This window comes from Eriocheir sinensis, unplaced genomic scaffold, assembly GCF_024679095.1.
Source record: "Eriocheir sinensis breed Jianghai 21 unplaced genomic scaffold, ASM2467909v1 Scaffold982, whole genome shotgun sequence".
NCBI lineage: Eukaryota > Metazoa > Arthropoda > Malacostraca > Decapoda > Varunidae > Eriocheir > Eriocheir sinensis.
In genome coordinates this window covers 15080-28053 of record NW_026112366.1, presented here as the reverse complement: position 1 = coordinate 28053, position 12974 = coordinate 15080, and the positions used below count along the sequence as shown (strand labels likewise).

At 45.6% G+C, this 12974-nt stretch overlaps 2 long non-coding RNA genes across 6 annotated transcripts; one reads left to right on the top strand and one right to left on the bottom strand.

The window, feature by feature from the left end:
- The first annotated feature begins 3168 nt into the window (after positions 1–3168).
- On the top strand, positions 3169–5908 carry LOC126995101 (uncharacterized). The gene is made up of 3 exons (XR_007749899.1): positions 3169–3668; positions 4520–4679; positions 5695–5908. It is a non-coding gene; the product is annotated as an uncharacterized LOC126995101 (long non-coding RNA).
- LOC126995100 (uncharacterized) lies at positions 5654–12708 on the bottom strand. Of its 5 annotated transcripts, none has more exons than XR_007749895.1 (7): positions 11908–12708; positions 11351–11471; positions 10759–10849; positions 10341–10451; positions 9266–9430; positions 6481–6525; positions 6141–6216 (listed from the first exon to the last, which is right to left on the bottom strand). It is a non-coding gene; the product is annotated as an uncharacterized LOC126995100 (long non-coding RNA). The 5 variants fall into 5 exon arrangements; XR_007749897.1 differs by having other exon boundaries at positions 9266–9371; XR_007749894.1 differs by having other exon boundaries at positions 9266–9374; positions 11908–12702.
- Positions 12709–12974: the final 266 nt, after the last annotated feature.

Below are 12974 nucleotides of genomic sequence, written 5' to 3'. Positions count from 1 at the left end.
CCATGTTGTCATGTGGCTGTGTTCTGGAGTGCCTTCATGACTTTTCAGAAGTGTGCCTGTGTTTGTCCAGTTAGAGAGTCCCTCTGCCATTAATTTAACGACCTTTCTTGAGAATTGCTTGCAGCAAAGTACATGTTTTTTCTCAGTAGGTTAGCCAAGTTTTCCCCATTCGCAGGAAATCAACACTTTGCTCTGTGAGCGTTTATCTTCTTCAGCTTTCTTCTTTTTTCTTTGCTGGGCACCAGAAGGGTGTATTGTCCTTTTCCACGCCATGTCGCCGCCTCTCCTCACTCCACGCTGAGCCTGACACGGTGACGCTGCGTACAGCTTGTTGGAGGCAAAGCACTACATGTACGTTCTGGAGGCCTGATCCAAATTTGAGGAGAATATGGCAAAATGCTTGAAAATATATGAATTTCTGGATTAATAAAGAAAATTCAATAAATCTATTGATACACAACACACATTTTAGTAATAATAATAATAAAAAATAATAACAATGGCAGCTTGGGGGGCCTATGCAACTGTTTGCACATAACAAGAAACATCCCTGAGTCTAGGCCATCTTGAGACACATGACAGCCACGGTATAAATCAACACAGAATGATGTGTTGTATAGAAAGTCTCTTTAGCAAGGCAGCATGTACGTATGAGTTTTGTGAGTCAACAAGACCTATAGTGAGTGTTTTGTTAGGACAAGTACAGCCAGCACCTTAGATCATGACAGTCAGAGCTGTGTTTGGACGAGAAATAGAAGAATTGACAGCTGCAGTGCCTTCTGTAGAATAGATCATAATGAAGAACCCAAACTTGGCAATAGATTTAACACATTGCAATTATCAGCTGTAGAAAACCTTCATACAATAGACTGATAGATACATAGATTGTTACATGCTTTATTCAACAACTTCATGGCTTGCAGTAATAGATAGGACATCCGACATAGATATTATTATTATTACCAATTATTTATTTATTTATTTTTTCAGCATACAAGAACATTGAGGATGAGGAGGAAGAAGAAGGAGAGGAGGAGGAGGAGGAGGAGGAGGATAAATAATTAGTGAGAACAAAATATCAATGAAAAATATGAAAATGAGAGAAAAAAGTGAGAAAATGAAAGATAGTGAAAAGTGAGATAGTGAGGAAAAATATTTACTGCTGAAAAAAAGAAAGAGAGAGAGAGATACTGAATAAAAAGAGAAAGTGACTGGATTACTACTACTACTACTACTACTACTACTACTACTACTACTACTACTACTATTACTACTACTTCTACTACTACTACTACTACTACTACTACTACTACTACTACTACTACTACTACTACTACTATTACTACTACTATTACTACTACTACTACTATTACTACTACTACTACTACTACTACTACTACTACTACTACTACTACTACTACAACTTGAATAAATTTTTTTACGGGCCTCCATCTATTAGAGTTGCGTTGTGAGCGGTACATTCTCTCATATCTTTTCACAAGGCAATTCATTGGCCCCACCCCGCCAATGACTGTGGCCGACAACCATCCTTATTTAATATTACAAACCTTACTAAACATATTATTTTTAAGCTAACCGAGCTTGTGGTTGATACGACCATCAACCACCGTCGCCTCAAAGTCCAGGTCGGCAATGCGGGTGGTTTTGGGTGCAGGTGACCTGGTTCCTCTCAGGCGGACCAAGGCTGACCTCAGGAGGGAGAAGGAGAGCCTGCATCTCATCCAGGCGACCACACTGCTTCTTGGCTGCCACTACTACTACTACTACTACTACTACTACCACCACCACCACCACCACCACCACTACTACTACTACTACTACTACTACTACCACTACTACTTCTACTACTATTACTACTACTATTACTATTACTACTACTACTAACTCTTCCTCCAACCTGCAGGATGTGTGAAGAAGAGGAAGAAGAGGAAGGCTCAGGAGGAAGGAAAGTCCCTCACTGCATTGAGACTCAAGGTAATATTGATTAATTTTTAATTTCTTCCCAATGTTTTTTTTTGTGTGTGTGTTTATTTGTTTGTTCCTTCCTTCCTTCCTTTGCATACATGTAGGAGGGGCAGGAAGGAGGAAGGAAAGGGAAGGAGAGAATGAAGGAACCAAGGATGGAGGGACACAGATAGATTTGTAGGGATCTCTCTCTCTCTCTCTCTCTCTCGATAATAGATAGATAGATAGATTTGTTTTGTGTTTATTTTGTCTCCTGGTAGATAGATCCCTAAGACACACTTGCTGGTCAGTAAGTAACATTATGGAAAACCAAACTAAAAAGACCCTTAAAACAGTATGATAAGACGTGACCTTTCTTGCCTTATAGTGCAGCAAGTGGTTGTTGTTGTTGTGTTCCAGTGAGGGACTCCTGGAGTGTACAGACAGACCTTTCTTGCCTTATAGTGCAGCAAGTGGTTGTTGTTGTTGTGTTCCAGTGAGGGACTCCTGGAGTGCACAGACAGACCTTTCTTGCCTTATAATGCAGACCTTTTGCTTGCTTTGTAGTAAAGTGCAGTGTTTTGTGTTGTGTTGATGAGGAGGGCAGGTGTACAACAGACCTCTTCTTGCTATGTAGTGCAGCAAGTGGTTGTTGTTGTGTTGTCAGTGAGGGACTCCTGGGACAGACCTTTCTTGCCTTATAGTGCAGCAAGTGGTTGTTGTCGTGTTCCAGGGACTCCTGGAGTGCACAGAGAGGAAGGAATAATGCTGTCTTCACCAGAGAGTGCTAAAGGGAGGGGTTGGGTAAAGCTTTATTATATAGAGAGTGATTTACCAAGATAACCTGGTTTTTGTCAGTAGGATGGAGTTGCTTTAGAGCAGCGGCAGGCAGGGATGTAAGGTCACCATGCATTGTTTGGCCGGCGTTGGCTAGCTGAGGGTAACAATAATTTAGTGAGCTTGTGCCTTACTGAAAAACTGTTCTTGCCCAAGAAGAACAATAAAGTGCAGCTGTTTTAGTGTGGGAAGTGTCTCCTGAGGAGTCAATAATAGGGGCTGCAGACAGTACATTTCCAGCCGTGTTTGGTGCCCACAAAAGAGCTTCCACAATGCTAAAAAATGCAGGTCACTCTTACACAAACTGTACCTAATGAAGGATTTCCCTTACCTGAAAGCATCTTATAGTAGGTCATCTTTACATAAACTTATTACAAATACATCATCATCATCATCGTTTAACGTCCATTTCTTCCTTGTGGTGGACGGGGTATGAGCCTCCTCCTCCACTGTCCATTTCCTCCGTGATGTTCAGCCTCCTCATATCTTCCTCCACCTTGGCCTTCTCTTCTGCCTCAAGGTTCAGTTCAGGATGTGTTCTTCTCCTCACAAACCACCTTAATCTGGCCTTACTCCTCCAGGCCACTCCTCCCTACCACTTCTTCATTTGAGATTCCATCCTGCCATGTGATTGCCGTCAAGTATCTCAGCATTCTCACACCACACTAGTGCCTCCAGCTGTTTCCTGCCAGCCCAGGTCTCTGCCCCGCACACACACACACACACACACACACACACACACACACACACACACACACACACACACACACCTGTGCTGCCAGGCGGGATATTCTGGTTCACTAGTAAGCCTGCCAGTTCCCTGCACTCTTCCAAGCACAAGCTGTCCTGCCTCTCACTGCTGCCAGGTGGGATATTCTGGTTCACTAGTAAGCCTGCCAGTTCCCTGCACTCTTCCAAGCACAAGCTGTCCCGCCTCTCACTGCTCCTCCGTATGACATCCCGAGGTGTCCACTACAGGGCGTCACCATCCACACTTCCGCCTCTGTCCTCCAACACAAGGGAAGGCTGCACCAGCTCCATGCACGTCTCCTACACCCGAACACCTCCCATGACACCACCTCCTGCACACTCCCTCTTCACGGATATCTCCCGCCACTCTCCATTCCTATCATCGCCACGACCTTTGTCTTTTTCACCCTCAGCCCTCTTCCCCGCCCTAAACTCCTCCTCCCATTAACACCAGGTCATACAACAGCTCCCTCTCTTCTTGTGTTAGAATGTTGTGTTTGTAACAGATGTGGATTCTGAGATATTGGCAGTTGAATTTAGAGCTAGAGTTAAATTGAGGTCATTTTTGGCATGATTTTTAAGTTGAAAGTAATTAAACCCTCACTTCTCCTGAACTATAAGGTTATGAGCACTGCCAGTTACAGGCGTTGTAGGTGAGTGTTAGGAGCATCTTGTGTCAGAATATTGTGTTCCTGACTGTTGTAGATTCTGAGATATTGGCAGTTATTAGAGTTGTAGTTGTCATTGAATTTTGGATATTTTTGTGTTGGAAAGTTTTTAGCTAAGTACAGATATTTCATGAACTATAAGGTTATGAGCACTGCCAGTTATAGGTTTGCAGGTGAGTGTTAGGAGCATCTTGTGTTGGAATCTTGTGTTCCTAACTCTTGTGCTTGCCGAGATATTGGCACTTGAAGTTGACACACACACACACACGCACACACTAACTCTGCGATGGTTCTTGCAGGGAAGGAGCCGAGATGAGACCAGACTCAGCCCTCCAGTGAGCCCAGGTGACCACCAGGGGGACACCCACGCACCTCATGGCTTAGGGGAAAATGCATGAAGGTGGTGGGTGAGTGAAGCAACGCACCCCCTGTGTATGCTCAGGTCCCAGGCTACGTCAGGTCAGGGGCTGCCTCAAGAACAGGTCATTTCTCTCCACACTTTCCTCCTGTTTTCTCTACCTCTTCCTCCTTTCCTCCTATGCCCAAAAATTGCTTAATCTTTCCTCTTCCTCCCCCTGTCTTCCACTTCTTCCTCCTCCTCTTCGTCTCCTCTTCGTTCCTCTCCTATCTCCACTTTTATCAAGGTCTGTGTATTTCTCCAATGTGATTTTGGTGGTTTCATTATTTCCTCCTCCAAGTTCAAGTCCATTTTTCTCCCTTTTCCTTCCTCCTTTCCTCCTATACCAAAAAATAGCTTAATCTTTCCTCTTCCTCCTCCCATCTTCCTCTTCCTCCTCATCCTTTTCATTTCCCTGTTATCTCCACTTTTATCAAGGTCTGTGTATTTCTCTGGCATAATTTTGGTGGTTTCATTCATTTCCTCCTCCAAGTTCAAGTCCATTTTCCTCCACTTTCCACAACCTCTTCCTCCTTTTCTCCTACACCAAAAAATAGCTTACTCTTTCCTTTTCCTCCTCCTCCTTTTCATTCCTCTCCTATCTCCACTTTTACTAAGGCCTGTGTATTTCTCCAGTGTAACTTTAGTGGTTTTGTTCATTTCCTCCTCCAAGTTCAACTCCATTTCTCTCCCTTTTCCTTCCTGTCTTCCTCCTTTCCTCCTATGCCAAAAAATAGCTTAATCTTTCCTCTTCCTCATCGTTTCCTTGTTATCTCCACTTTTATCAAGGTCTGTGTCTTTGTAAACTTTGCAGAATGGACGAAAAAAACACCAGAAATTGCTTGTTTATTTATTGAGCAAACTGACACTTCTTGCAGAGAGAGAGAGAGAGGGGGGGGTCCCTTATGTGTCTGGGGGGGTTGTCAACACACTGGGGGACACCCTGTTGGGCCTGAGAGAGAGAGAGAGAGAGAGAGAGAGAGAGAGAGAGAGAGACACACACACACACACACACACACACACACACACACACACACACACACATTCTTGGCACTAAACTCTACCAGACTCTTGCAGGAAGGGAGACAGAGACGAGACCACTGAGCCGAGGGAACCAGTCAGGCCTTCAAGATGCTGCCTGGATGCTGGGGGAGAAGAGATGAGACGAGTCCTGTTGGGGAGAAGATGGAGGGAGATTGATTGAAGGGCAGAGATGAGAGAGAGAGATGGAACTAACTCTCTCTCTCTGTATTTCTATAAAGAGAAGACTAATAAAGTTTGGAAATATATATTACAACGGATATATTTAAACCTACTACTCTTCTTCTTCTTCCTTGTCTCTTTCCTCTGTCCACCAGTGAGCTATTGTATTCTTCCCTTCCCTTCCCTTCTCTTCCCCTCCCCTCCCAAGATGCCGCCTGGATGTTGAGGGGAGAGAGAGAGAGAGAGAGGATGAGATGGCTCTCTCTCTTCTTTTCAATGGACCTTATACACTTTTACATTACTTTTTTTTGTGAGAGAGAGAGATAGAGAGAGTTCCAGCTTCCAGTCCCTTGCTGAGCTGAGTGACCAGACAGCACCAGCCAGTCAGCCATAGCCCTGAAAAGATATATAGTGGTTAGATCCCGGTAGATTGTGGTAGAAATTGTGGTTGAATGTCAGGTCTTGGGTTGAAATTCTGGGGCTACAGAGTTGAAAAAGTTTTGAACAAGTTGAGTTTTTGGGTTGAACTTGTGATGACTGATGGTTGAATTGTGGTAAACTGGTAGAGGGATGTTGGGCAAATATTGTGTGGTGGTTAGACCCTGGTAGATTGTGGTAGACTGGCAGAAATCATGGTTGAAAGAGACAATAGTAACTTACCACATATCAGCAACTTCCTGTGCCAGCCTCCATCAGTTACACGATCTGTAATAATAATAATAATAATAATAATAATAATAATAATAATAGTATATAAAATTAATCTGTATTTTCTCATTCCTGAGAGAGAGAGAGAGAGAGAGAGAGAGAGAGAGAGAGAGAGAGAGAGAGAGAGAGAGAGAGAGAGAGGGAGAGAGAGTTACCTCCACATCTGAAAAGGAAAAATCTATAATCTTCCTTCCTTTTCCTCCTCCTCACACAAAAAAAAATTCTGACACACCAAAGTTATGACCGCAGCAGCAGCAGCAGTTAGACGCTGAATTATAGTCACAAGTTATAGTGTGCGTCGTGCCAAGTCCCTACTGGTGAGCCTGGTTCAGACCCTCACACCAACCACCTCCCAGGGCCAAAACGGAGGTGGGTTGAGTTCTAATGTGTGTTTCCTTGTTTCACGGTACAGAGGAAGGGTCACACACCTAACCCGGGAAATGCCCGCAACTCCTAGGAAAGCCTGGTCAAATGTGTGTTTCTTTAGGTTCACAGTACAGAGGAAGTGTCCCACTACCACCAGGGTCACACACCTAATCCGGGAAATGCCCACAACTCCTAGGAAAGCCTGGTCAAATACGTGTTTCTTTAGGTTCACAGTACAGAGGAAGGGTCACAAAACTACCCCTGGAAATGCCCACAACTCATAGGAAAGCCTGGTGAAATGTGTGTTTCCTTAGGTTCACAGTACAGAGGAAGGGTCACACTACCACCAGTATCACACAACTACCCCGGGAAATGCCCACAACTCCTAGGAAAGCCTGGTCAAATGTGTGTTCCCTTAGGTTCATGGTACAGAGGAAGGGTCAAACTACCACCAGGGTCACACAACTACCCTGGGAAATGCCCACAACTCCTAGGGAAAGCCTTGCCAAATATGTGTTTCTTTAGGTTCACGGTACAGAGGAAGGGTCACACTACCACCAGGGTCACACAACTACCCTGGGAAATGCTCACAACTCCTAGGAAAGCCTGGTCAAATGTGTGTTTCCTTAGGTTCACGGTACAGAGGAAGGGTCACACTACCACCAGGGTCACACAACTACCCTGGGAAATGCCCACAACTCCTAGGAAAGCCTGGTCAAATGTGTGTTTCCTTAGGTTCACGGTACAGAGGAAGGGTCACACTACCACCAGGGTCACACACCTACCCCGGGAAATGCCCACAAATCCTAAGAAAACCTTGGCAAATGTGTGTTTCTTTAGGTTCACGGTACAGAGGAATGGGCACACTACCACCAGGGTCACACACCTACCCCAGGAAATGCCCACAAATCCTAAGAAAGCCTGGTCAAATGTGTGTTTCTTTAGGTTCACAGTACAGAGGAAGGGTCAAACTACTACCTGGGTCACAAAACTACCGCTGGAAATGCCCACAACTCCTAGGAAAGCCTGGTCAAATATGTGTTTCTTTAGGTTCATAGTACAAAGGAATGGTCAAACTACCACCAGGGTCACAAAACTGCCCCTGGCAATGCCCACAACACCTAGGAAAGCCTGGTCAAATGTGTGTTCCCTTAGGTTCATGGTACAGAGGAAGGTTCACACTACTACTAGGGTCACAAAACTACCCCTGGAAATGCCCACAACTCCTAGGAAGGGCCTGGTCAAATGTGTTTCCTTAGGTTCACAGTACAGAAGGGTCAAACTACTACCAGGGTCACAAAACTACCCCTGAAAATGCCCAAAACTCCTAGGAAAGCCTTGGCAAATGTGTTTCCCTTAGGTTCATGGTACAGAAGAAGGGTCACACTACCACCAGGGTCACACAACTACCCCTGGAGATGTCCACAACTCCTAGGAAAGCCTGGTCAAATGTGTGTTTTCATAGGTTCACAGTACAGAGGAAGGGTCACACTACCACCAGGGTTACAAAACTACCCCTGGAAATGCCCACAACTCCTAGGAAAGTCTTGTCAAATGTGTGTTTCCTTAGGTTCATAGTACAGAGGAGGGGTCACAAAACTACCCCTGGAAATGCCCACAACTCCTAGGAAAGCCTTGTCAAATGTGTGTTTTCTTAGGTTTACAGTACAGAGGAGGGGTCACAAGACTACCCCAGGAAATGCCCACAACTCCTAGGAAAGCCTGGTCATATGTGTTTCTTTAGGTTCACAGTACAGAGGAAGGGTCACAAAACTACCCCTGGAAATGCCCACAGCTCCTAGGAAAGCCTTGTCAAATGTGTGTTTTCTTAGGTTCATAGTACAGAGGAAGGGTCACAAAACTACCCCTGGAAATGCCCACAACTCCTAGGAAAGCCTTGTCAAATGTGTGTTTTCTTAGGTTCACAGTACAGATGATGGGTCACAAAACTACCCCTGGAAATGCCCACAACTCCTAGGAAAGCCTGATCATATGTGTGTTTCTTTAGGTTCACAGTACAGAGGGTCACAAAACTACCCCTGGAAATGCCCACAACTCCTAGGAAAGCCTGGTCAAATGTGTGTGGCAGTCGAAATGTGGGCCGAGAGAGAGAGAGAGAGAGAGAGAGAGAGAGAGAGAGAGAGAGAGAGAGAGAGAGAGAGAGATAATGTTCCATAATAGACTCGGAGCAGAGTGAGGATGACTCATTTTCTCGCCGGCAACACACGCCTCAGTGAATAAGTTACCCGAGTAATACGTTCACCTGGATCACAGTCTGTTCACCCCAGGACGGCAATGAGTCAGTATTTTTTTTTACAGCTAAGGAGACAGTTCAAGGGTGTTAAAAAAAAAAAAAAAGCCTGCTACTTACTGCTCCTGAATAGAGGTAAAAGGTCTGGTGCTCGAGGTCACATGTTGCCTCCTGCCCGGGGTCGCCTCAGAGCACGCTGCATCCCGCCTCAACGATGCTGCTGCTGCTGCTGCAAAAGACGGGTGAATAGATCGTCGGTGGGGATCATGTTTCTTAATGGTCCCTCTGAGCGAGAAAAATGAGAAAAAATCACCCCTCACACAAACCATTTCATAATATATATCAAAGCATTTGTGATCAGTTTATGCATCATCTATTTTGGGGGGTATAATTATATCATGGCACAAATTTTGCCCGTCGCTGCTGCTGGGTTAATATGCTTGCTTGTATATCACTTGAACACAATGCATGCTTTGAAGAAGTCTGAACTAGGCTGTGATACACACACACACACACACACACACACACACACACACACACACACACAGTACAGAGGAAGGGTCACACTACCACCAGGGGCACAAAACTAACCCTGGAAATGCCCACAACTCACCCACAGCCCACAACCCACGGCCCGGTAGCTCAGTGGGTAGAGCGTCTGCCTCACAACCAGAAGGGCCGGGGTTCAATTCCCCGGTCGGGTGAAGATGAGTTGGGTCTTTCACGTGTAGCCCCTGTTCACCTAGCAGTGTACGCGACGTCAGGCAAGGAGTTGTGACCTCGTTGCGGCGGTGTGTTGTGTGTGGGTGGTCTCAGTCCTGCCCAAAGATTGGTACTACGAGCTCTGTGCTCTTCCGTAGGGGAACGGCTGGCTGGCTGACCCGCAGCAGACCAAGAGCTGAATTACACACACACACACACACACACACACACACTTTCATTCCATTCTGTTGTAAATATCTTAAATAATGTTTAGTTTGCGTACATACATGGCTTAATGATGCTACTGTAAGAATTCTAGTATAGTCAAACCATTTCATATAGTCTGGGCGTTCAATTCCGTGGGTCCTTTCCTCCCCTCTGCTCTGCCACACAGTCCCAACACCTGTCCCTTCCTCTCATATGCTACCATTAAGAATCATGATCCCCACTGCTACCGGGTTAAATATACAGGACTAACATGCCAGGGACTCACCGAGCAGGCTGTGTTGGGGAGGTAGTCCAGGCCACACTCTTCCAGCATGTCAGTGGCCACGGACAGGGGGATGTCACTCACTGCCGCCAAGTACATCAACCGGTACGGTCCCTTTGGGGAGAGGGAGAGAGAGAGAGAGAGAGAGAGAGAGAGAGAGAGAGAGAGAGAGAGATTCAACATTACTATTTATGTTATATTAATTTACAAGATGCATTCAACTTAGCCATAACTTTTTCCACAAGTTGATCCATAGCCTTCCTCTTCATTTCTATCTCTTTAACTCTCTCTTTCTCCCTTTATTTACTGCTCTAACTCGACTCCTCTCTCTCTCTCTCTCTCTCTCTCTCTCTCTCAAGAACTTTACGTGTATATTCTTTTCTATTTGTCTTGTTCAAACCTTCAGTGTTTGAGCACCCACCTGTGACAGTGTTCAACATGTGGTGTGCTTATTGCGCTGCAGGGTGTGGACAGGGACGTCCTCATCCCAGTCCTGGCTGGGAGCATCATCACTGTATAGGTCATGAGAGTTAATACAGGTAACTGTAGATTTACGCGAGTTTGGTTTACGCGTTTTTTAAATAACGCGTGGTCCAAAATCTAAAAAAATGTTTAATTTACACATTTTTTTTCTTTTATACGCGATATTTTCTGGAGTGTCCACCAGATGTCTCAAGCAACTGGACTCACACGGTCACACAGCTGAGCTCAGTTCTTCCCGCGCGCCACTTGAACAACAATACAGTACCCACGCTACTCAACAACACCCTCGCTGCTGTGCTAACACGAGGGGAAGGGCAGCCAGAGGAGGAACCACGAGAGGGAGAGGAGTCAGAGTGATACAGGAGGCAATACAAACCTACCTCTTGTTGGATTTACTACAGTGTTTTGGATTTACGCAATGAGCTTTTCACAATACTCGCGTAAATCCAGAGTTACCTGTATATGCAAAACATCGTAAATCAACACACTGGGAACTATGGGAGGCCAGCACCCCGTCACTAACACCTCACCTTGGACAAGAGCTGCTTCAGATTCTCGGCAGTTTCCTCAAGGCTGTTCCCGAAGTCCTCCGATTCACCCAGCAGCTTGTGAGTCTCCAGCGAGTGCTTCCTGGCCGAGGCAGCACGATGGCTGCGGGGAAGGGTGAGGAAGGGAACAAATTAAGGATTGGTGTGAGTTGCATTGTTCTTGTTGCTGGTATTTCCATGTGAGGATGAGGAGCAGTGATCACAGGGAAGCTCGATTGCAAGTCTTACGTAACAGTGCCACACCTCGCCTAATCGCCCTTACCGGAGCACCCGGCAGCCCACACAACCCTGATGACAATGAGAGTGTGGTAACTGCCCCAACAATAGCCACTTTTAAAGCGCGTTATGACAGACACCTTGATTTGATTAACTAAGATACTGGCTAACTAGTCCTAAGAGGTGGGGGACATCATAAGAAGTCCTCTTAATTCCCCACTATTTATTCCTAGCTAAGCATTCCTAGCTAAGACAGGCACGGGGGAAGGAAGGAGGGAGGGAAGAATAAAGGAGGAACCAGTGAGTGACATGCGGCACCTCACCTGCCACTCCGCCGTCACCAGCTTGGCCATCTCCACCTTTCTCTTGAGCCGCTTCTCCACCTCGGGTTTCTTGGCCATCATGAAGTAGAAGAAGGCGTTGCGTCTCTTCTGCTTGCTCATCGCTGCCCGCCAGGAATACTCAGGAGGTGGAGGAGGAGGGAGAGCACGGCCGTACGTCCAACCTCGGTGGTGATGGACGGAGCACTGACTCGCAACGTCGCAAGTTCACAACCAGCGTTACCATATTGTCGTACTGGGCATAACTTTTTCTTCTGCTTGAGGCCCAAAACTGCTGAGCCTACACTGATAACGATATACATTCACAACTAGAGTTCAGATGGTTAATTATCGATGTTTATCTGCAATTGTTATGGGTCAGAAACAGGAAAATGCGAAGTTCTGAGTACGACAATATGGCAACGCTGCTCGCAACGTTGCCAAAGTGTCGTACTCACCTGCTCATTTTTCCCGATTTCAGGCAAAAAAATGTCCCACCCACAAAACTAACGATACTTTGATTTCTCAACAAAAACTCCTAATGTGTTCGGATGCAAACCTTTCCCTGAGTTGTGCTATAGCAGTGTCCGAAAATGGGAGAAAAATAGCTCTTCGATAGTATTCCTATGAATGATGATTGATTGATATAGTTTATTGTTGCAAGTAAAACAACAAGGGAGAAGGGAGGAGCATGCCATTTGCTGTTGGAGGGTTTGCCTTAATTATGTCTCTGATGACCACTGATTGCTTCATTTCATACTCACCACTGTCACCAGACAAGTTCACTTGCTGCCTCTACAGTATAATTATATAGTCCTCCAATCACTTTGACTGCACCTTACACCTAAAATCAAGTAATTTTGAGAGGCAAGAAGGAGAGAAGGCACACTTACGACTTTCGTGCTCTCCCTCTCTCTCTCTCTCTCTCTCTCTGCCAGAGCCATCCCAATCTCGTATTCCTCTTCTTCCTGTCACCCGCTACAAACACCCGTCCGCCAGTTGACAGCTTGACATCGCAGCACTCTACAGACAATTTTATGAGCCCATCATTTAACGCCTTTCTTTTTTTT